The 23,455-nt window shown below is 36.4% G+C and overlaps 1 pseudogene; it reads right to left on the reverse strand.

Annotated features, from left to right (window-relative positions):
* Nucleotides 1–21,431: 21,431 nt before the first annotated feature.
* On the reverse strand, nucleotides 21,432–23,346 carry LOC149202922 (cytochrome P450 78A4 pseudogene; annotated as a pseudogene).
* Between the last annotated feature and the right edge of the window lie 109 nt (nucleotides 23,347–23,455).

Consider the following 23,455-nt stretch of genomic DNA (forward strand, 5'->3'; position numbering starts at 1 on the left):
ATTTAATGTGCTTAAACTGATATATAAATATATACAATAGTAAATAATGCAGCAGAGACAATGCACATTAGACAGCAATTTAATTTGGAGTTCACCCAAAACTCTTGGGCTATATCTCCTTGAGCTCTAGTCAACTCGACTAGGCTCTCTGGGATTATGGCAAAGTCCTTTTACAAGCTCTTGGCTCAACTCGACTATTTTACACAGAAACAATGGGTTTATACACCATTTTATCCCTGGCTCTTGAAGCTCTTGGCTCTCTTTCTAACTCTTGGCTCTGGCTCTGGCTCTTCGGCTCCTACTTCTTTAGCTCTCAACAATGTATAGCTCTCTGGTTTTTCACTTGACCCCCAAGTGACTCCCTTGGCTGCTCTACGCTTCAGCTTTTGCTTTTTGTGCTGCTCTCTTTTGCCTTAGCTTCTTGCTTTGGCTTAGCCTTTTGCACTCTTGTCTTAGCACTGCCTATGCTCAGTTTTCAGTAACAACTCTAATAACCTTCTGTTTCTGACATTCATGACTTTTAAAGTGAATTGGCACTTTCTGTTTGTTTCCCCTTCTCGAGCTCACTAGCTTCCGGCCTCTGTCCACTAGAATCCCCCTCTGAGCGTTAGCAATCATTGCCAAATGCCTTCAGGGATGGTAGCCACTTGTTCTGCAATGGAAAGGACCTTCATTGCATTGAAAAGCCCAAAAAATAGTGTTCCCTATTTACACAGAGAAACACTGTAAAACACGAGAAAAATCCGCCAAATCATTATTTATTGGACTTCAAATATTATGAATTCTGCCTTATTTTCCATCGGGTCTGCTTGTAATTGTTATTGCAATTCGCAATGCCCTTGTGCCACGTTCCCCCTTGTATTTATAAAAATACATTAAAACATTGAAAATCCTGACAATATGGCTCATATCGGACTTAAGAAAATTATGCAGTGGCATTTAAAAACCCTTTCGGGTCCTGTTTCATCGCATCACATATATATATATACCCGCTCTATTGTATTGATCGTCGCATCGCAATATCGCGTGGACCTGGGGTAAGCCATATGGCGTGGCCTATGCCGATGCAATCCGCTGATGCCGATATCGGTGATCGCGATATCGCCTGGCCCGGGGTCCCGCCTTTGCCTCATGGCATCGTCGATTGCGATTCGCCGATATCAACGATTGCAACATCGCTTGGGCTGGTCCTTTCCATATGTCCTATGCTATCGGCCGCTGTCGATCCGCCGATTTTGGCGATCGCAGTATCACACGGCCCGGTCCCTATGTTATATTGCATATCTACCTCTAACCCGATATGTCAGGGATCGACGATTAGGGGTGCTTCCCCTTTTCCGCTTAAATCAGCCTTTGACCTCCTCCGATGCGATTTTCTTCATAAAGCCTTTTAGGCCATTTTTAAAGGATTTTCCCTCTTTTTCTAAGGAACAAAGGCATCTTCTTTCTACAATAACTTTTGCATCCTAAGTCCATTTTTGCCCATTCGAGTTGCAGCAGATTCAAGACGAGACGATCTCTGCAATGGGGCTATTTCCAGGAACTTCCTTGGACTTTCATTTTCCTCAGTGAGGAATACTAGAATTAGGAGTCTATCCAAAATCAATTTTGGATCAAAGATGTTATGTTTGTACTTGGGATGAATAATAACTTGATCTCTGTAGCAGTATTGGAGGATAGAGGTTATGATGTTATTTTCAGTAAGGGGAAAGCCCTTCTGAAACATGTAGCCACCAAGCAAGTGAAACATATTGAAGTTAGAGTGAAAAATATCTACAAGCTAGAGATATATTTTTCCATGCATGCAACTATACCTCTAGGAGTGAGGTGGGGTGATGTCGAGCCTTAGTCCCAGAGTTGCAAAGAATTGGGCAGGATCCATAGGAGAGCAGTTGTCATTTACTTTCCTCATGGATCATTACCTTCCTACAGGGGTCCATAGTTTTCAGTAGTATAAGGATCAATGTCAATTGGTGCAATTAGATTTTGAGGAGCACAAAGGAGTGTTGATAGAAGTGCAGGAGGAATAATGCAGAATCAACATCAGTGCAGTCTTCCTAGTAGACAGTTGCAGAGACACAATTGATTCATTATTTGTTGGATGCCTCTCAATTGAAATTGTTGCAGTAGGAGAAAAAAATGAGATGTAGTGCTACAGTACATTCCACAGGTGCAGGATAGGGGTGGTGCAAAATCCATTTCTTGCTAAGAGAGAGTGTTGAAAAAATGTAGCAAGAAAGATCAATTTGACTTTTTCCTTAGTCAAATTGAGTAAAATCGAAATTCCACATTAACAGACCACTTGGAGGCAATTATATTGACTGACATGACCTTGTCGCTTAGTTAGCTCAGTAAATTCAAGTTAGAGGGCTTGGAGTTTAGTTATGCATGTGTGGTTGCTAAATTTTAGCAATCTAGTTTAGTTATTTTCAATTGTATTCAGGTAACTTCCCTATAAGTATTGTAGGAGTCAGTTGAAGGTTAGTTGTGCAATGGGATAGAAGTCTAACTCAAAGATCTATTAGTTAACTAATCAATCACCCCAAAATAGCTAATTCATGCATGGATTTCGAATTCCTCAACTAAATTGGAGATGAGAAGGTAGTGTAGCATGCGTTGTATACTAGTTTTGAGTGTACTGGTTTTGCATGAGTAAGGAGACCAATCCTTAGGAATTGTGCAAGAAAAGAGGAGGCGTTTCCTATATTTTAGGAGCTAATTTCCTCAAGGATTCTACTAGGAAATAGGGAGTTGTTAGAGGCATAAAGTGGCTACGTGTTGGCCAGAGGTCCTTAGTTAGTAGGAGAACAATTATTCTTTTTCAGGTTGTGCTTAGAGATGGAGCAAACGATTTTAATAGTTTAAAAGTTCAACTAATTAATGCAAATAGGCTTGACGGGTTTTCCCCAGTTGGGTTCCCCTAGAAACCACTGTGTATTTGTGGTTTTTCTTGTTACATGTCTATGCACATTGTTCTAAATTGATTTCCATTCTGTAAATTAGTAGAGTAGAATTGTGTCTCTTGTTTTTCAATTTGAAATCTTGATCAATTGTAATTTCTATCAAATTTCTACATTCATGAATTTGATTATGAGATTCCACATCTTGAAGGGGGCATCCCTATCTTGGATCAATTTGTGGAACCTCCTTTTGAAGCACTCTCTCCCTCTCATGAAGCTCAAACAATTGATCAGAAAGACACTTTGAGTGATGTGTTTGAGAGAATTGGAAGGCTAAATCTTGATTCATCCCCAACTTAGTCAATTGAGCATCCTAGTCCATCTCATAAAGGTGCTCCAAAGTGGCTCTCCAAGAAACCTGAATGTGTTAGTCCTTATGAGGCTGGAAAGACAGGAACAAGAAGCTCTACTAGACAAAATGGAGGTGATGTAGATGATTATGATTCACCAGTTTATATGGGTGTTTTTTATGATTGTGAATTAAATTTGCTTATAGATTTTGAACCAACTTCCTTCAAAGAAGTTACCTCTCATGTTGAATGGAAAGAAGAAACGCAAAAAGAGTATGATGCTCTGATAAATAATGGAACCTGGAATTTGATGGATTATACTTTGGGAACAAAATCGATATGCTACAAGTGGGTCTTCAAGAACAAGTATAAAGAAGATGGCTCATTTGACAAGCATAAACCTAGCCTCCTAGTAAAAGGTTTTGGACTAAAGCAATGGGTCGATTATGAGGATATTTTTGTCCCCACAACAAAATAGGCTACCATATAGACTCTCTTTTCCTTGGTAGCTCATAAGAATTGGAAAGTCCATCAGATGGACATAAAAAGTACTTTCTTGAATGGAAATTTGAAAGAGAATGTTTTTATGTCCCAACCGAAAGGATTTTTTGTGAAGGTTAAGGAATAGAAATTATGTAAGCTTGTCAAACCCTTTATGGCCTCAAATAAGCACCATGATCCTGGTACGAGAAATTGACTAAGCATCAACTGAAGCTAAACTTCAAACATTATGATCTTGATGATGCAACTTTGTTTGTCAAGAAAGCTGCAAAACAATTGTATATATTGTGGTGTATGTAGATGATCTTTTGATTACGGGGAACAATGAAAATTACATTGCATCCATAAAGAAAGAATTGAGGAAAGGTTTTGAAATGAAATATTTGGGATATGTTCACTACTATCTTGGTATTGAAGTAACCCAAAATCTGAAGTTTATATTCCTCTCTCAAAATAAGTACATTGGAGATTTGTTGAACAAGTTTGACATGGCTTAGTGTAATCCTTTGACCACTCGAATGAAAAATAATTTAAAGCTCACATCCATTGAAGGAAATGAATTTGAGGATGCAATAAACTACAAACACCTTTTATGATGTCTCAACTACATGACTACTACTAGACTAGACATTTCATTTGTTGTTGGAATCCTATCCAACTTTATGCAAAGCCTTGTGATGTTCGTTTGTCTACTGCAAAAAGAGTTCTAAGCTACTTGAAGGGAATCTAATACTTTGGGCTCAAGTGTACATTGTTGGATGACTTCATCTTGATTGGATACTCTAATTCAAATTTTGATGGAGATAAAGAAAATGGAGTATCTGCCTCAGGTTATGTTATGAGTCTTGGATCAGGAGTTGTCTCTTGGAGGTCATGCGAAAAGTTAGTTCCAACATATTCCACAACTAAGGTAGAATATGTGGTAGTTGTAGAAGCAAGGAAGGAAATTGTGTGACTCGGGAAAATTATGGACGATTTGCAAGAGAAATAAGTGAATTCTACTTCTCTTTTGGTTGACAAAACTTTTGAAATAAAGTTGGCCAAGAACCAAAAGTTCCATGATCGAAGTAAGCATATCAATACAAAGTATCATTTGATTATACATCATGTTGAGGCGAAAACTATTCACCTACGTTGTTTTTCCACAAATGAACAGATTGCAGACCTCTTCACCAAAGCGCTTGGAAGAGAAAAGTTTGAAAGATTCAGAATGATGCTTGGACTCACGAACATCCCCTCATATTAAAAGGGAATGTCGATACCTAATCTTTGGGATTAGGAAATTGTTTTAAATATTATAAATATAAAAATAGAGAAGACAAAGAGACATTGGAATACAAATTCCAATAATCTCCATCTCCTTGTATATATTCATGATTTCTCTTAATGTAAAATAAAATTCGTGGGGTTACTCAAACCCATCTTGGCACTAGTAAATGATGATAGGAAATAATCAAAATAATCATTAGAACACTTACTTCATCACACATCTCAAGTTGTTAAAATTTAAAAAGTCATAGAAATTATAACTAAATTATAACTTTATTTAAAATTATTATCATTATTATTGTTATTAATGATAAAGAGAATTATCCCAATGGAGGTGGAGGAACACACAAGGGAGGAGTTCTCCTATCAATTCCTGAGACCATTAAGGAGGGGGTAGGTTGGCCTGCCCCCTCAATGTACTATATGTGTGAAGGTCGTCACCTGTCATAATGGCACACTTGATGTTAGTTTTTTATCTCTCGATCCTTTGAATGTTTTGACTACCAATGTATCTAGAGAAAAGTGAGCATCAACCAAAAGAGAGTCTCTATGATATCTCTGCGAGCCCAAATTATGGTCTAGATGAGGGTAATAACTTGGTTCTGGGGGAATCTGTAGCGAAAAGCATAGAGTGGATAAGTGTTACTAAAATTTATCTGTTAGTGCTTCCTCTTGAAGGAAAAGTATTACCATCTAAGGTCTTGCTTATAAATGGTTCTTTCTTGAGGGATGCTCATAATAAAAATAATGTTGGTTTAAAGCATGCCTATGTTAGTTGCACAAATCCTACCCTTATTTAGAGGGCCACTTCGGCTCGGTGTTTCAAATTTGGCCTGCAAATAGGCATCCTACTTTGTTCTTGGTCTTGTTTTGGGGCAACAACATGTTCCTAGATTTGTGCATCTTTTTATCTCATTATTTTCATTTTCTAGGTGATATTGGGTCCTTTTATCCCTTCTCTGGTAGAGTTAGTGGATACCTTGGTTGGTTGTATTTTAAATGCTCCTTTACATTTGAATTATATTTATTTTCCTGGGATAATTTCCTATTAACTATTCACCCTTCTTTCATGGTGTTGGTTTTGTTTTATTGGTATTACTTTTTTTTCAATTATGTGGCAGGGATTTTGATTGTTTTATCTAAAATATGGTTTTGCGGATGCAATGAGAGTCTACACCTTTCTGTTCTTAAGAAGTTTGACTTCGTTAGGTTTCAAGGTAAGTGCATATGTGGCCTTCTCGGAGTCGAAATGGTGTTGTGGATTATTTGGTTTATCATGCCTCGTCAATGTGGCTTTTGTTTCCAAGTCTTGGGGAGTGTAGCTAGTCTAGAAAGTCTCGCTCCAAAGCTCTTGCTTGGGAGGTGACCATTCTTTACTAAGCTATGATCCCTCCATTCACATAGGCTAATATTTAAAGGCTCTAAAGAAATGTTCGTAGGGACAAATAGGAAATCTTAGATTTTGACCTTTTGGAATAATTTTCTCAATGGTTCCTAGATTTTGGGCATAACAAGGGCAAGAGAAATTGGTAAATGAATATGGTCGTTCTTCCTTGGCAGTTAATTTTTTTTCTAGATAAAGCTATCAAGGAGAAGCATGATGATAGAAATGAAATCATTTCCTTAATGATATTCAAGGAAATAATGGAGAATACAAGATATCCTATATACTCTAGAAGCTCACATGAGGCATATGGAGCAACACATACAGTGTCAACTTAGTTTTTCGATACCCCTAGGTACTAGGTCAAACAACCCTGCTCTTGTGGAATCTTCTGAATCATAAATGGTTGTCTGTTTTTATATGTTTATGTTTTTTTCTATCTTCTAGATATACCTTATGCTTGGTTGTGTAGTCTATGTTGTTGGATGTAAAAAGCTTGGAATTTAACATACCAGTGAACAAAAGTAGTGAGAGTGAGGCCAATGTACTTTTGTGAAAACTATGAAGAACGATGTAATCTTTTCTTTTAGTGGAAGAAACTCACAATAAAATGAAAAAAATAATCAAATATAAGTAAAATATATATACATTTAGAAAAACATGTAGCAAGATTGTAAACCATAAATATTCATATCCATTTTGTCTTAGAAATTCTTAATTTGTAAAGAGGTTTTGTTATAATACCATAGCTTATCAAAAGCACATGCCCAAAAATCCATAACTAATTTCATATGACACTTGTTCATATGACATTTTTTTTAATTAATGAATTTAATTAAAAATGAAAAAAACATATGTACTTTGGAAATAAATCTCAGCCTTTGGTTTGTGTATGCTATTAAGAATATTCTATGGAGGTTAAATTACTACCATCCACCTAATAATTATTAATAATTAAATCAAAATTGTAGAATTCCTATTGTAAAATAGGCACGTCTATCAACATAATTAAAGACATATGAATAGATAATGTATTATTTTTTACTATGTAGTTGACAAACCCTGGAGATTGGTGACCGCTACATCCATGAAATATTTGTACCAGGAAGATCCACTGAAAGGGACCGCTTCCTATCAGCTCAACCACAAAGGAATATTTGTACCAGGGAGATCCACCTAAAGGATTCACTTCCTATCATCTCAACCATGGAGCCTCATCCCAAGGGTGTTGAGAGAATTGAAACCATCACTTACCAATAGCAAAGGTGCTTTAATGACGAGGATTCGACCAATTGGGCTAATCCACGGGGTTTACATTTAATGTATTATTACTATTATATTATAGTTGATTATAAATATATATTATCAATTAAAGTTAATTAGGTCTAATTACATTAAATGTTGTGATAGAGACAATGTTTTTATTTCTTTTAAAATACTTAATCAACCTTTTATAAGTTATAAAGTAAAAAAAAATAGAAAACGCGACAAAGTTATAATAATTAAAAAACCAAAAAATAACTAAAGATTTATTTAATCACCCAACAACACTTCAAATCTATTATTCAATAACATAATTAATAAATAAAATTCTTACATATATATATATATATATATATATATATATATATATATATATATATATATATATATATATATATATATATATATATATATGCAAAAAAATATAATAAAATTATTAATTAATAAAACATCGATAATAGATTGCTATAATCTTACTTTTAATTTCATAATGTATCTCATTTATCAAAATCACCTCTCCCCTAATTTAGTGCAAATTTCAAACTTTGCCTACTTTAAAATCATAACCATGAAAATTAAACACGTTATTCAATATTGATGTAAACTTTCAATTTTAGGAAAACTTTACTATCAATTTGATGTTGACAAAGTATTTGGTGAAATGTCAGAAAGAGATGTTAATCTGGGGTTTGATAAGGATTGCAAATTGTTTTACAAAATTCTTGAGCCCGTGTGGCTTCCCAGGGGTGATAGGTATCCCTTGAGGTGCCTAATTACTTGTTTGGAACATGTAAAGTATGGTTTTAGGGTTGGGGATCTTCAAAACTTTCCCATTTTTGTTAAGTTCTTCTCTAGATAATCTATGTGCATCAAGGTAAAAGTGACAGACATTGTAGTTTCGGTAGATGACAACATTCATTAGATTACAAGAATCCTTGTGGGAGTGATTAGGCTCATCTATGAACGAATGCTACTGAGGATGGAAAATGGTCTCAAAAAGTATGGAATTAAAAAGGACACTAATGTATTCTTAGTTGTTGTTCTAAAAGGAGGTTCCAAGGGAAAAAATGCATCTTCTTTTTCAAGGCTCGTGTCTTTTAAGAAATCCCTAAAGCTGAATCTCAGTTCTCAGACTCCTAAGGAGCTATCAGGTCAGGATTTTATGGTGGAACATTACTTGGATACTTGATTGCTAGAGTTGAATGACATCATTAATAAGAGAACAACATATTTTAAAATTCAAGGGATTATATGTTGTTTTAATGGATTTTGACCCTTGACATCTACCCTCTAGGATAGGCCTACCAAAACTAGTCCCAAAATATAGATTTTTTATTTTTCTTGAAAGGATATTTCGTGGTTTTCTTCAAAGAGCTAGAAGTCCAAAATAATATTTTTTATTAGTGGCCCTAGTTTTGGGGCTGGGTTGGTCGCTTCATTCAACATGGTTTTTAGAGTTTAATGCTCCTACCATGAAGACCTTACCTATCCCTATTTGGGTTAAACTTCCAAACTTTCCTCTTTAATGGAGCTGGAGAGAGATCCTAGAGGATGTTGGTGACTCTATAGGTCACTTCATCAAAGTAGATAGGAAAGATTGACAAAATATTTCTAAGTTTCATCTGCATATGTATGGAAGTGGACTTCAGTGAAGGTTTACTAGATAAAATTGTCCTCAAGTGGGAGGGTAAGGAGTATACCCAACCATTGGACTATGAAAACACGACTTTCAAGTGTAGAATTTTCCAACATCTTGGGCACCTTGAGAATGCATGTCCCTCTTCAAAAGGGGTGTTTTGTAATGAAGATCTGATGAGAAGCTACTGTGGATGGAGAGATTTGAAGGTAGCATCGGATATGAAGATTTTTGCAAGTCAAAAGAAGAACAAATCTCAACAATAGAATACATCTCGTAGCAACTAAGCCTCTCAAGTTACAATTCAACCCTATTACCATTGATTCACCCCTGAGTAGAGGAAAGTATTTTGGCAAAGGAGAATGAGAGAACTTTAGCCATAATTGCACCAGCTTCAGAGAGAAATTTAGCCATAATTTCATCTGTAATTAGCAAGCCAAATTGCAACCATGAATTTGATTATTCAAATAACGAGAAAGAACTATCAAATTCAGTTGATGCGGTTGCTAAAGTACTTCCTTAAAAAAAAATTAAAAGCAACATTATCCTTAATTTTGATAGATTTCTCACTAGAATGGATAGAGGTTCCCAAGAGAAAGGAGAGATACAATCCCAATTTAGCTTTTCACATTATAACTCCTGCTATTCTCTACCATTATCCTCTGTCCTTATCCTCTGTCCTTTTTCTTGTGTGTTTGATAGTGGGTCACTCCTGATATGTGCGTCAGTTACATTTCAAAATATTCCTTCTCTGAATTGAATTGTGCAAGTTGGATTGTATGCGTGGGAATACATGTACGCTAGTCAAATCCCTGCAAGTCATGACTGTGGTTTCAATGATGCATGTTCTCCTGCAAGAGGATATATATATTATATATACAACGAGTTGATGAATTTCTTGTGAACTAGTGATGAATATCTGCATTCAAGACTCCTCTTCGTGGCATATATATTATATTTGCTCTCAAAGGTCATGAACTATGGAATATGGCTATGCATTGGTAACTCTTACGTTTGGTGGATGGGGCATGGTTCATTTAAATGGTGAATATTGTGTGCTGAAGACCATGTAATGATAGGTTATGGATATATGATGTGCATTGGAGAACATGTAATGGTTTGTATATATGTTATATGCATTTATTAATGTATGGTATATGTTATGCATTAAGTTCTCAATCATATTTATGTATGGTATATGCGTTGAGTTGTACATTGTATGCTCAATATATTGATATGGCACTGGTATTATATGAGTGTTCAGTTGAATATATTGATGTTTCTCTCCATATACTTTGATTTATATGTGGCTTGGTTTGTTAGTTGTCATATTAGTTTGATGTTTGTCATATAAAATGCAGAAAGTAAAGTTGTGATTGTTTTGGAAATTAAAAGAAGATAGTTATTTTTCTTAATGATGCATTCACTCATTTCCATAGTTGGGGTAGTTCTCTCTATACCCTAATTTTTAATGAGTTATGGAAAGGAGTATGTGAAGGAGAAGTTGTCAATCATCCTGAAAATACCACTTCAGACAAGGAGATAACACTATGGGAGAACAAGAACAACAAGGCCTATACCTTGATTGTAGCATAAGACACTGAATAGGCGATTCATTATATTACGTCATTTACAAATGCTTTTGAAGCCTTAAAGAAGCTAAAATATTTATATCACTTACACTCTGAGCTTGAAGTAGTCCAACTTATGGTCAAACTTTTTAATTTAGAATTGAAAGATGATGATCGCTTGGCTATGCCTCTGAAATAAGAGTCATTATGCATGCTATGAAAGCTATCAGTGTTTTGTCAAGGCACTATATCCCACTTATTCTCATTATTTTGAGTCATTACAAGCTAGTGGCAAACTCAAAGATATTTCTTTTTACTCTCTTGTGGAGAAGTTTGCTGAAAGAGAGAAAGATTTTGGGTAAGAAGAAGACAATTTCTTAGTATTCTCAAGAAGTTGCGAGCCTTGCATAGAAAAGGAAGAATCATGCACATGATTACTCTAGAGGAAGGGGTGGTGGAAGACGATGTGGAAGGGAGAATAATAGAGGCAGGGGGGGAAACATTGCCAAGGAGCAATACTTAATCTTCATTGCATATGGTGTAACAAAAATGGACATGATTCTTCCACATGTAAGCTCTCTTGCGAAAAGTTCAGAGAGTAAAGGGATGAAGAGAAATAAAAATCACCATATCAAGGGAAAGGTAAAGCACCTGAATCTTCTCATTATGTTGTGGCACATTGCAATATCAGAATAACTGAAGACTTGTTCAACGCTTCACTTGCTTCGTGGAAAGATGCATTGTTGCTTTGTTTAGTTGCAACTTTCCACATGAATTTTAGAATATATTTCTTTGAGGAATTCACTGATAATGTTGATGGAGTAGTCTACTTCACAGACAAGTCAAAACTCAAGCCAACACTTATGTGGTTGCCAAATTTTAGCAATCTAGTTTAATTATTTTCAATTGTATTCACGTAACTGACCTATGGGATAGAATTCTATGAGATGTAGGGTATTTTTACAACTACATCTCAATCAAGCAATTTATGAGAAGGAAATGTTGGAAATATTACATGCACTTAAGAAATGGCAACCTTACCTAATGGGAAGACACTTCAAGGTAAAAATGGATCATGATAGTCTTAAATACTTTTTAGAACAAATATTATCTTTAGAAGAACAGAAAAAATGGGTCACAAATATGTTGGGTTATGACTTTGACACCATCTACAGAAAAGGGAAGCAAAATTTTGTTGCAGATGCACTCTCAAGAAAGGATGAGGATATGGAAGCATTGTTTTGTGCTATTTCTATTATCCAACCAGATTGGATAAATGAAGAAAGGGATGAATGGAAGAAGGACGAAGAAGTGTGGCCACTCATTCAAAAGTTTCAGAAGATCCCAATTCAAACAATATTTCCAGAACTTGAAGAGGAAGGAAAAATCATATTGGAACCTAGAGGAGTCATAGAAACAAGAACCCGACAGCTACGAAATCGATCAATTTCACAGTATCTCATCAAGTGGAAGAACTTACCCGCTGAAGATTCCACATGGGAGGACACAAATTTTATACAAAAGCATCAAGAACTACTCAAGCATTGAGGACAACACTTTTTGAAGGAGAGGGGCATGTTAGGCCCCTATACTACTAGTGTAAACCCTTATTTTTATTAGTACAACCCCCTTATTATATTGTTGTGCCCATGTAGTCCCCATATTGTTATTATTGTGCCCCACAGAAGCCCACTATTTTTATTAGTGTGCCCTTAGATTATTATTGTTATGTCGGCTCTGATTATATTATGACCCCTTAGACTCCTATATATAGAAAGGAGCTCTTGTCATTTGTATCATCCAAGAATTGTTAATTTGTGTAATGTAAAGGAGGTTGCCCCCTCGAAGAGGCTTATTTCTAAGGCATTCATCTATCTTTTCTATCTTTTTGTGAGCTGGTTTCATAACATTTGGTATCAGAGCACCTCATTTATTTCTTCTTTCTCTAGGGTTGGTCCTTGGTGTATATCCTCTTCTTTTCATGTTTCTTGATCCTTTTCTTCCCACTCTTCATAATATATGTAAAATAATTTCTTCTCAGCACACATATGACCTTTAGTGTATTTTTTATCACAATTGTAACAAAGCCCTTTTGCTCTTTTTTCTTCCAATTGTTGTGGTGTCAACTTTGTAGGTTGTGGAAGGATAGGAGAAACAATGCTTCCATCTTTATAGTTGTGAGGGGTAGACTTCCTTGTGGCCAAAATTTTTCTTTGAACTTTTATTGCCCTCTCCAATGAATCAAGTTCCTAATGACGAACCTCATGTTGAATGTTATCCTTTAAATTCCCTATGGAGACATCAATCCTCTGCCTCTCTGGAATATAATTTTCCCTTATATTCAATTTTTGAAAGTCCTCAATGTTCTTTGCCATTGAACACTTTTTTTTTAGATTTATTAATAGGCTAAAGAAGGTGTTGCCCTTTGTATCCTCATAATGTGCTATCATTTCCTCCATGAAAATTGACCACGTAACAAGTGGTTTACGAGAACAAAGCCCTTTATACCATAAAAATTGATCTCGTTCTAAATATGAAGATGCAATATGTACCTTTTGTAATAGTTTCACCTCATGTAGATCAAAATATTGCTCCATCTGGAGTATCCAATTTACCGGATCCTTGCCATAAAACTTCCTCATATCACCTTTTCTTGATTTCAGGAGTTCAATCTTGAAACGACTATAACTTTGTAATTGCAGATATTCCAAGTTTGAAAGCGCGACCTATAGTAGCCCTCTTCATCCTTTTTCCAATGGCACCAGTCTTATCGAAATTGGATTCTCCAAGAAAACGTTATGCACAGTCTCCTAAGATGGCATGATTATATACCTTTTCAGAAGAGTGAACTTGTATGAAGTGCCACGTGTCACTGTTTCGACCTTCGGATCTGAAAAAGATACAAAGAAAGCTACAGTTTGTCCTCTTTCTGTAACTTCTTATGAAATTTCAATCCAATGCTAAGAGAGACAATTATGACAATTTTCCCCAGGTCACATGTTTGGGATGTAATTCGGGAGCCTCTAGAAACCCTAAATGTCTTGGACTTTAACTTCGAGAATATAGTGAAACAAGATCTAAAATTCGGACCCAAGGTTCAGACCGATTTATTATCAAATGGGTTTTGTTTTGAGCTTCTGAAACTTCATATCAAAAATGTTATAGTGAAAATTCCACAATTACCTATTTTAGATGAAATTCTAGAGCTTACAAAGACCCTAAATTCCTCAGATCGTATCTCTGAAAATGTAGCGAGACAAGTTCTAAAATTCAGAACCGAGGTTTAGCACGATGTTGTCTCAAATGGATTTTTTGTTTAGCTTCTGAAACAACGCAAAACACAATGTATAGCGAAAATACCATGATGACCTATTTGGAGTAGCGAAACCCTAGAATCCAAAGCTCTAATACCATAAAAACCGATTCGGTTGTAAATAATTAGATGCAATACATACCTTTTATAACAGTGGTACACCATGTAGATCAAAATATTTCTCCATCTGTAGTATCCAATTTATCGGATCCTTGCCATCAAAATTCCTCATCTCGTTTTTTTTTAATTTTAGGAGCTCGAACTTGAAACGACTATAACTCTGTACTTTAGGATATTTAAGTTCTTAAATTTAGGTCTATAATATCCCTCTGAGTCCTCTTTCTAACCCCAAAAGTATGATCAATATTGGATTTTGTAAGGAAGTGTTATGTCAAATCTCCCACGAAGACCCGATTATAGACCGGTTTAGTAGATCGAACTTGTATGAAGTGCCTCGTGTCATTGTTTCAACCTTAGGACCTAAAATCGATACACAAAAACTATAGTCCGTCCTCTTTCTGTAACTTCTTACGAAATTTCAATTTGATGCTCAGAGAGAAAGTTTTGACGATTTTCCCAAGGTCACCTATTTAGGATGTAATTCGAGAGCCTATAGAAACCCTAAATCTCTCATATTATATCTCCAAAAATGTAGCAAGACAAGATTTGAAATTCAAACCTGAGCTTCACCAAGATTTTGGTTCAAATGGGTTTTAATTTTAGAGTCTGAACCTTCGTAGAACAAATATTATAGCGAAAAGTTCACGATGACCTGTTTGAGATGAAATTTTGGAGCTTGCAAAAACCCTAACTTCCTCAGATCATATCTCCAAAAATATAGTGAGACAAGATCTCAAATTCGAACACACAGTTTAGACCGATTTCTTCTCAAATGGGTTGATTTTTTAGCTTCTTATACTTTGTAGCGAAAGAGTTATAGCGAAAATTCCACGATGACCTATTTGGAGTAGCAAAACCCTAGAATCCAAAGCTCTGATACCAAATGTTATGAAACCAGCTCACAAAAAGATAGAAAAGATATATCAACGCCTTAGAAATAAGCCTCTTCGAGGGGGCAACCTCCTTTACATTACACAAAGCAAAAATTCTTCGATGATACAAATGACAATACCTCAATTCTATATATAGGAGTCTAAGGGGTCATAATATAATCAGAGCCGACATAACAATAATAATGTAAGGGCACAATACTAACAATAGTGGGCTTCTATGGGGCACAATAATAACAATATGGGGACTACATGGGTACAACAATATAATGAGGGGGTTGTACTAATAACAATAAGGGTTTACACTAGTATTATAGGGGCCTCGCAGTCTAACTCAAAGATCTATTAGTTAATTGATCAATTAGCCCAAAACCTCTAATGCATGCATGGATTTCGAATTGCTCAGCTAAAGTGGAGATGAGAAGGTAGTGTAGCATGCGTTGTATACTAGTTTTGAGTGTACAGGTTTTGCATGAGTAAGGAGATCAATCCTTAGGAATTTTGCAGGGAAAGAGGAGGCGATTCCTATATTTTAGGATATAATTACCTCAAGTATTCTACTATGAAATAGGAGGATGATAGAGGCATAAAGTGGCTAAGTGTTGGCGACAGGTCCTTATTTAGTAGGAGAAAAAAAATTCTTTTGCAGGTTGTGCTCAGAGATCGAGCAAGAAATTGTAATAGTTTATCAATTCAACTAATTAATGCAAAAATGCTTGAGGGGTTTTCCCAGTTGGGTTCCCCTTGAAACCATTGTGTATTTGTGGGTTTTCTTCTTACATGTTTATGTACATTGTTCTAAATTGTGATTTCTATTCCACAAATTAGTAGAGTAGAATTGTGTCTCTTGTTTTTCAATTTGAAATCTTGAGCAATTGAAATTTATATCAGATTTCTACATTCATGAATTTGATTATGAGATTCCACATCCTAAAGGGGGCATCCCTATCTTATATCAATCTATGGAAACTCCTTCTGAAGCACTCTCTCCATCTCATGAATCTCAAACAATTGATCAAGAAGACACTTTGAGTGATGTGTTTGAGAGAATTGGAAGGATCAATCTTGATTCATCCCCATATTATTCAATTGAGCATCCTAGTACATCTCATAAAGGTGCTCCAAAGCGGCTTTCTAAGAAATCTAAAAGTGTTAGTCCTTATGAGATTGGAAAGATAGGAGCAAGAATCTCTACTAGAAAAAATGGAGGTTATGTAGACAATTATGATTCACGAGTTTATATGGGTGTTGCTTATGATTGTGAATTAAATATGTCTATAGATTTTCAACCAACTTCCTTCACATAAGTTACTTCTCATGCTAAATGGAAAGAAGCAATGTAAAAAGAGTATGATGCTATGATAAAGAATGTAACCTGGACATTGATGGATTATCCTTTGGGAACCAAATAGATATGGTACAAGTGTGTCTTCAAGAAAAAGTATAAAGAAGATGTCTATTTGAAAAGCATAAAGGTAGCCCCCTAGAAAAGGGTTTTGGACAAGAGAAAGGGGTCGATTATGAGGATACATTTGCCCCAATAACAAAATGGGCTACCATATCAACTCTCTTTTCCTTGGTAGTGGATACTTTAGTGCTTGCTCTTGAAGGAAAAATATTACCGTCTAAGGTCTTTCTTATAAATGGTTCTTGCTTGAGGGATGATCATAATAAAAATAATGTCGGTTTAAAGCATGCTGATGTTAGTTGCACAGATCCTACCCTTATTTAGAGGGCCACTTCAGCTCGGTGTTTCAAAGTTGGCTTGCAAATAAGCATCCTCCTTTGTTCTTGGTCGTGTTCTCAGGTAACAACATCTTCCTAGATTTGTGCCTCTTTTTATCTCATTATTTTCATTTTCTGGGTGATATTGGTTCCTTTCATCCATTCTCTGGTAGAGTTAGTGGATACCTTGGTTGGTTGTATTTTAAATGCTCCTTTACATTTGAATTATATTTATTTTCCTAGGTTAATTTCCTATCAACTGTTCACCCTTATTGCATGGTGTTGGTTTTGGTTTGTTGGTATTACATTTTTTTTTTCAATTATGTGGCAAGAATTTTGATTGTTATATCTAAAATATGGTTTTGTGGAAGCAAGGAGAGTCTACAACTTTCTGTTCTTAAGAAGTTTGACTTCATTAGGTTTCAAGGTAAGTTCATATGTGGCCTTCTCAGAGTCGAAATAGTGTTGTGGATTATTTGGTTTATCATGCCGTGTCAATGTGGCTTTTGTTTCCAAGTGTTGGGGAGTGTAGCTAGTTTAGAATGTCTCGTTCCAAATCTCTTTCTTGGGATGCGATAGTTCTTTACTAAGATATGATCCCTCCATTCACATAGGCTGATATTTAAAGGCTCTAAAGAAATGTTCATAGGGACAAATAGACAGTCTTAGATTTTGAGCTTTTGGAATAATTTTCTCAATGGTTCCTAGATTTTGGGTACAAACGGGGCAAGAGAAATTAGTAAATAAATATGGTTGCTTTTCCTTGGCAGTTAAATTTTTTTCTAGGGCAAGTTGTCAAGGAGAAGCATGATGATAGAAATGAAATCATTTCCTTAATGATATTCAAGGAAATAATGGAGAATACAAGATAGCCTATATAGTCTAGAAGCTCACATGAGGCATATGGAACAACACATACAGTGTCAACTTAGGTTTTTGATGCCCATGGGTACTAGGTCAAACAACCCTACTCTTGTGACATCTTCTGAATCATAAATGGTTGTTTGTTTTTATATGTTTATGTTGTTCTTTTTATCTTCTAGATATACCATATGCTTGGTTGTGCAGTCCATGTTGTTGGATGTAAAAAACTTGGAAGTTAACATACCAACAAACAAATCTAGTCGAGTGAGGCCAATGTACTTTTGTGAAAACTATGAACAATGATGTAATATTTTCTTTTAGCAGAAAAAAATCACAAAGAAATGAGAAAAATAATTAAATATAATTTAAAGATATATGCATTTAGAAAAACATATAGCGACATTGTAAACCATAGATATTCATGTCTATTTTGTCTTATAAATTCTTAATTTGTAAAGAGGCTTTGTTACAATACCATTTCTTCTCAATAGCACATGTCCAAAAATCCATAACTAATTTCATATAGCACTTGTTCATATGACATTTATTTTAATTAATGAATTTAATTAAAAGGAAAAAGACATAACTACTTTGGAAATAAATCTGAGTATTTGGTTTGTGTATACTATTAAGAATATTCAAAAATATTCTATGGAGGTTAATTCCCTACCATCCACCTAACAATTAGTAATAACTAAGTTAAAATTGTGGAAGTCCAGTTCTAAAATAAACATGTCTATCAACATAATTAAAGACATATATTAATAACTAATGTATTGTTTTTCTATCTAGTTCACAATCCCTGGAGATTGGTGACCGCTACATCCGCAAAATATTTTTACGAGGAAGATCCACTCAAAGGGACCACTTCCTATCAGCTCAACCACAAAGGAATATTTGTATCGGAGAGATCGACCTAAAGGATTCACTTCCTATCAGCTCAACCATGGAGTCTCATCCCGAGGGTGTAGAGAGAATTGAAACCATGACTTACCAATAGCAAAGGTTCTTTAATGATGAGGATTCGACCAATTGGGCTAATCCACGGGGTTTACATTTAATGTATTGCTACTATTACATTATAGTTGATTATAAATATATATATTATCAATTGAAGTTCATTAGGTCTAATTACATTAAATGTTGTAATAGAGACAATGTTTTTATGTTTTTCGGTTTTAAAAAATACTTAATCAACCTTTTATAAGCTATAAAGTAAAAAAAATTAGACAAATCGACAAAGTTATAATAAATAAATAAAAAAGCCAAAAAATAACTAAAGATTTATTTAATCACCCAAGAACACTTCAAATCTATTATTCAATATATATATATATATATATATATATCTATATCTATATCTATATCTATATATATATATATATATATATATATATATATATATATATATATATATAGATAGATAGATAGATATAGTAAATGCAAAAAATTATAATAAAATTATTGGTTAATACAACATTAATAATAGATTGCTATAATCTTACTTTTAAATTGATAATGTATCTCATTTATCAAAATTTCCTCTCCCCTAATTTAGTGCAAATTTCAAATTTTGCCTACTTTAAAATCATAGCCATGAAAATTAAACAGGCTATTCAATATTGATGTAAACTTTCAATTTTAGGAAAACTTTACTATCAATTTGATGTCGACAAAGTATTTGGTGAAATGTGAGAAAGAGAAGTTAATATGGGTTTTCACAACGATTGCAAATTATCTTACAAAAGTCTCAAGCCTGTGTGGCTTCCCAGGGGCGATATGTCTCCCTTGAGGTGCCTGGTTGCTTGTTTGGAACATGTAAAGTAAGATTTTAGGGTTGGGGATCTTCAAACATTTCCCATTTTTGTTAAGTTCTTATCTAGATAACCTATGTGCATCAAGGTAAAAGTGAGAAACGTTGTAGTTTTGGTAGATGACAAAATTCATCAGATTACAAGAATCCTTGTGGGAGTGATTAGGCTCCTCTATGAACGAATGGTACTGAGGATGGAAAATGGTCTCAAAGATTATGGAATTAAAAAGGACGCTATTGTCTTCTTAGTTTTTGTTCTAAAAGGAGGTGCCAGGGGAGAAAGGGCTTCTTCTTTTTTAAGGCCCGTGTCTTTTAAGGAATCCCAAAAGCCAAATCTCACTTCTCAGACTCCTAAGGAGCTCTTAGGTTAGGATTTTATGGTGGAACATTACCTGGATAACTGATTGCTAGAGGTGAATGACATCATTAACAAGAGAACAACATATTTTAAAAGTCGAGGGATTATATGTTTTTTTAATGGATTTTGACCCTCGACATCTACCCTCTAGGATTAGGCCTACCAAAAATGGTCCAAAAAGATAGATTTGTTATTTTGCTTGAAAGGATATTTTGTGGTTTTCTTCAAAGATCTGGAAGACCAAAATAATATTTTTGATTAGGGGCCCTAGTTTTGGGGCTGGGATGGTCTCTTCATTCAACATGGTTTTTTGAGTTTAATCCTCCTACCATGAAGACCTTGCATATTCCTATTTGGGTTAGACTTCCAAACTTTCCTCTTCAATGGAGCTGGCGAGAGATCCAAGAGGATGTTGGTGACTCTATAGGTCGCTTCATCAAAGTAGATAAGTAATATTGACAAAACATTTCTAAGTTTCATCTGCGTATGCATGGAAGTGGACTTCAGTGAAGGTCTACTAGATAAAATCACCCTCAAGTGGGAGGATAAGGAGTATACCTGACCATTGGACTGTGAAAACACGACTTTTAGGTGTAGAATTTGCCAATAGCTTGGGCACCTTGAGAATGCACACCCCTCTTCAAAAGGAGCGTTTTGTAACGAGGATCCGAAGAGAAGCTACCGTGGATGGAGAGATTTGATGGTAACATCAAATACCAAGATTTTTGCAAGTCAAAAGAAGAACAACTCCCAAAAACAGAATACATCTCGTAACAACTAAGCCTCTCAAGTTACAAGGCAACCCCTAGGAGCATTAATTCACCCCAGAGTAGAGCAAAGTATTTTGGCAAAGGAGAATGAGAGAAGTTTAGCAATAATTGTTCCTGTAATTAGGAGGCTTCAAAGAGAACTTTAGTCATAATTGCACTTGTAATTAGTAGCCGAAGCACAACCATGAGTCTGATTATTTAAATAGCGAGAAAGAACTATCAAATTGCTGATCCGATTGCTATGGTACTTTCTCAAAAAAAATAAAAAACAACATTATCCTTAGTTGTGATGGATTACTCACTATGACAGATAAATGTCCCAAAAAAAAAAAAAAAAAAACTCATAAATTATCCTAGCATTTGAAACCATAAATATAACAAATATACTTTGATATATCTGATTTCCTGATATAACTGGCTTCTTTGCCATTAATGAAATTCAATTTTAAAAAACACAAATAATGGATAATTGTATTTTTATATTATTTTATTAATTTAAAGATAACATATTATAATTTCATAATTTATGAGTGAAATAAAGATAACAATCAAATAACAGTACTATTACAAAACGAAACCCACTTCATCGAGATATGCGTTTCTAAATCCAGCGGAAGTCAAATATACTGGGCGTTATCATTTTATTCTGATTGTTATTCTTCATCGAGATGAGCGAATTAGGACACACTATAGCGGCACGGAATTGTTGTTAAGTTGAAGGAAGTGGGATCCTACTCACAGATATGGCTGTAAGGGGCGTTGCCATTTCACATGATAGTTTAAGCTTCTCTGTCAGGTCCACCGGATGGTTAGGAGAAGGCACCCATGTGAAATGATGAAACAGTTTCGCCACCCACAGCTGAACGGTCCGGAGACCCAGAGCCTTGCCCGGGCATACGCGACGACCGGCACCAAAGGGTGCAAGCCGCAGGTCGTTTCCTCGGACATCCACATGTTGTCCGCCTTCCGACGGGAGAAACCTCTGTGGACGGAATTGATGGGGACGTTCCCAGATCTCCGGATCGTGGGTAATAGACCACATGTTCACCATCGCCGTCGTGCCCGCCGGAACGCACATCCCGTTCGCCATGAACCAATCCTCCGTGCAGAGGCGGGCCCATGATAAGAGAGGCCCTGGTGGGTGCATCCGCAGAGACTCTTTCACTACCGCTTGAAGATACGGGAGCTTCTCGATGTCGTCTTCTGTTACGTTTCTGTTGCGCCCGACAACCGCGTCCAGCTCTGCCTGAAGTTTGCTTTGCACTTGCGGATTGAGCAACAGCTCTGCCGTCGCCCATTCTGTAAGTAAAGCCGTTGTGTCTGTGCCGCGGAATATCATTTCCTGCATCAAAACAAAATAAGAGACGAAATTTTTTAATTCTAACACTAAAACTTTTAATTTTAGCACTAAAATAATAGTTGTGTCGTGCTTAATTATGTTACCCATAGAACTGCGATCATATCGTCGTCGTCGAGCTTGTCGTCTCCTCGGAGCGAAAGGAGGACATCCACAAAGTCTGAGTCGGCCGTGTCGTCCCTCTGTCGGTGCTCGTCGATGATGTTCTTCACAAACGATGTAACACGCGGAACAAGCCGAGCGCAGCGGCTGTGGATTCTGAGTGGATCGAGCACTCGTAGCCATGGCAGATGATCAGCCCAGTTGAATGCTCCAAGGAGCTCGAATCCCTCATTCACCATCTCGCGAAGATTCTTCTCAGTCTCGGCATCCACCGACCGTCGACCGAAGACACTTCCCATTATATTATTAAGGGCCGCTTTCTGGAGATGTCGACGGAGCGTGACGGCGCCGCCATTAATATCAGACTCATCCCTTATGTCGGAAAGCATTGTCGTGCAGTCCACCTGACGACCGACTTCGTGGGCCGCAATTCGGCGTGGAGAGAAGAGATGAGTAGCAGAAATTCTTCGCAGGAGTCGCCAATAGTCACCGTTGGGCGCAAACCCCATCGCCCTGCCGAACATTAACTGCTGAGCGGATTGTTTGAGTGGTCGGTCTGCAAAGTGAGAGGAGCTAAGCAGGTCTCTGGCCACGTCAGGATCCGATGTAATCACGGCTGGTGTCGAGCCCAAGCTAAAGGCCATGATTTTCTTGGCACCATGGAGACGAGCCAGATACTCGAGATTTCGGTGAGCAAGTCCGACGCTCATGTCCATGAGGCTTCCGATAACGGGCCATCCTTTGGGGCCAGGAATGGCGATGGCTTTCTTGTGTCTCGCAGCAGCCCATGCACATCCTCCAGGGCTGAACCAAGAAAGCATTGCACCACAAACAGCAACAATAAGCAGTGCTATATAGAGTGACCACTGCCCCACTGCAGAAATATGGTCCGTGGAATGTAGTACATGGTCAGGTACTCCATTCTTTGTAAGAAAAATGGCGTAGAGCCACCAGCCCCTTGTCGAAAAGGATTCGGGATTCTCCATTGCCTAAGATACAGAAGTAAGTAACTATGGAATGAGTGAATGGAAAGCGAGTTAAATGAGGAAGAGGAGTGCACACCCTCTTATAGCCGGACGAGTGAAGCAGGGGCATGTGGGAAAAATATGCTTCCAAGAAAATAACAGTAGTGGCGGTACCAGCGGCACCATCTCCGGCATTATCCAGCCCGATTTACTTTCCTAGTGGAACAGGGAATACCAACTCCATTGAATGCGTTCCACCCCAGCCTAGATGGCGATGCATGGATGCACGGATTTAATTCCTCCT

Source organism: Pinus tabuliformis, chromosome 2_1 (genome assembly GCF_031772625.1).
Source record: "Pinus tabuliformis cultivar Carrire ecotype Pingquan chromosome 2_1, CPIR1, whole genome shotgun sequence".
NCBI classification, from domain to species: domain Eukaryota; kingdom Viridiplantae; phylum Streptophyta; class Pinopsida; order Pinales; family Pinaceae; genus Pinus; species Pinus tabuliformis.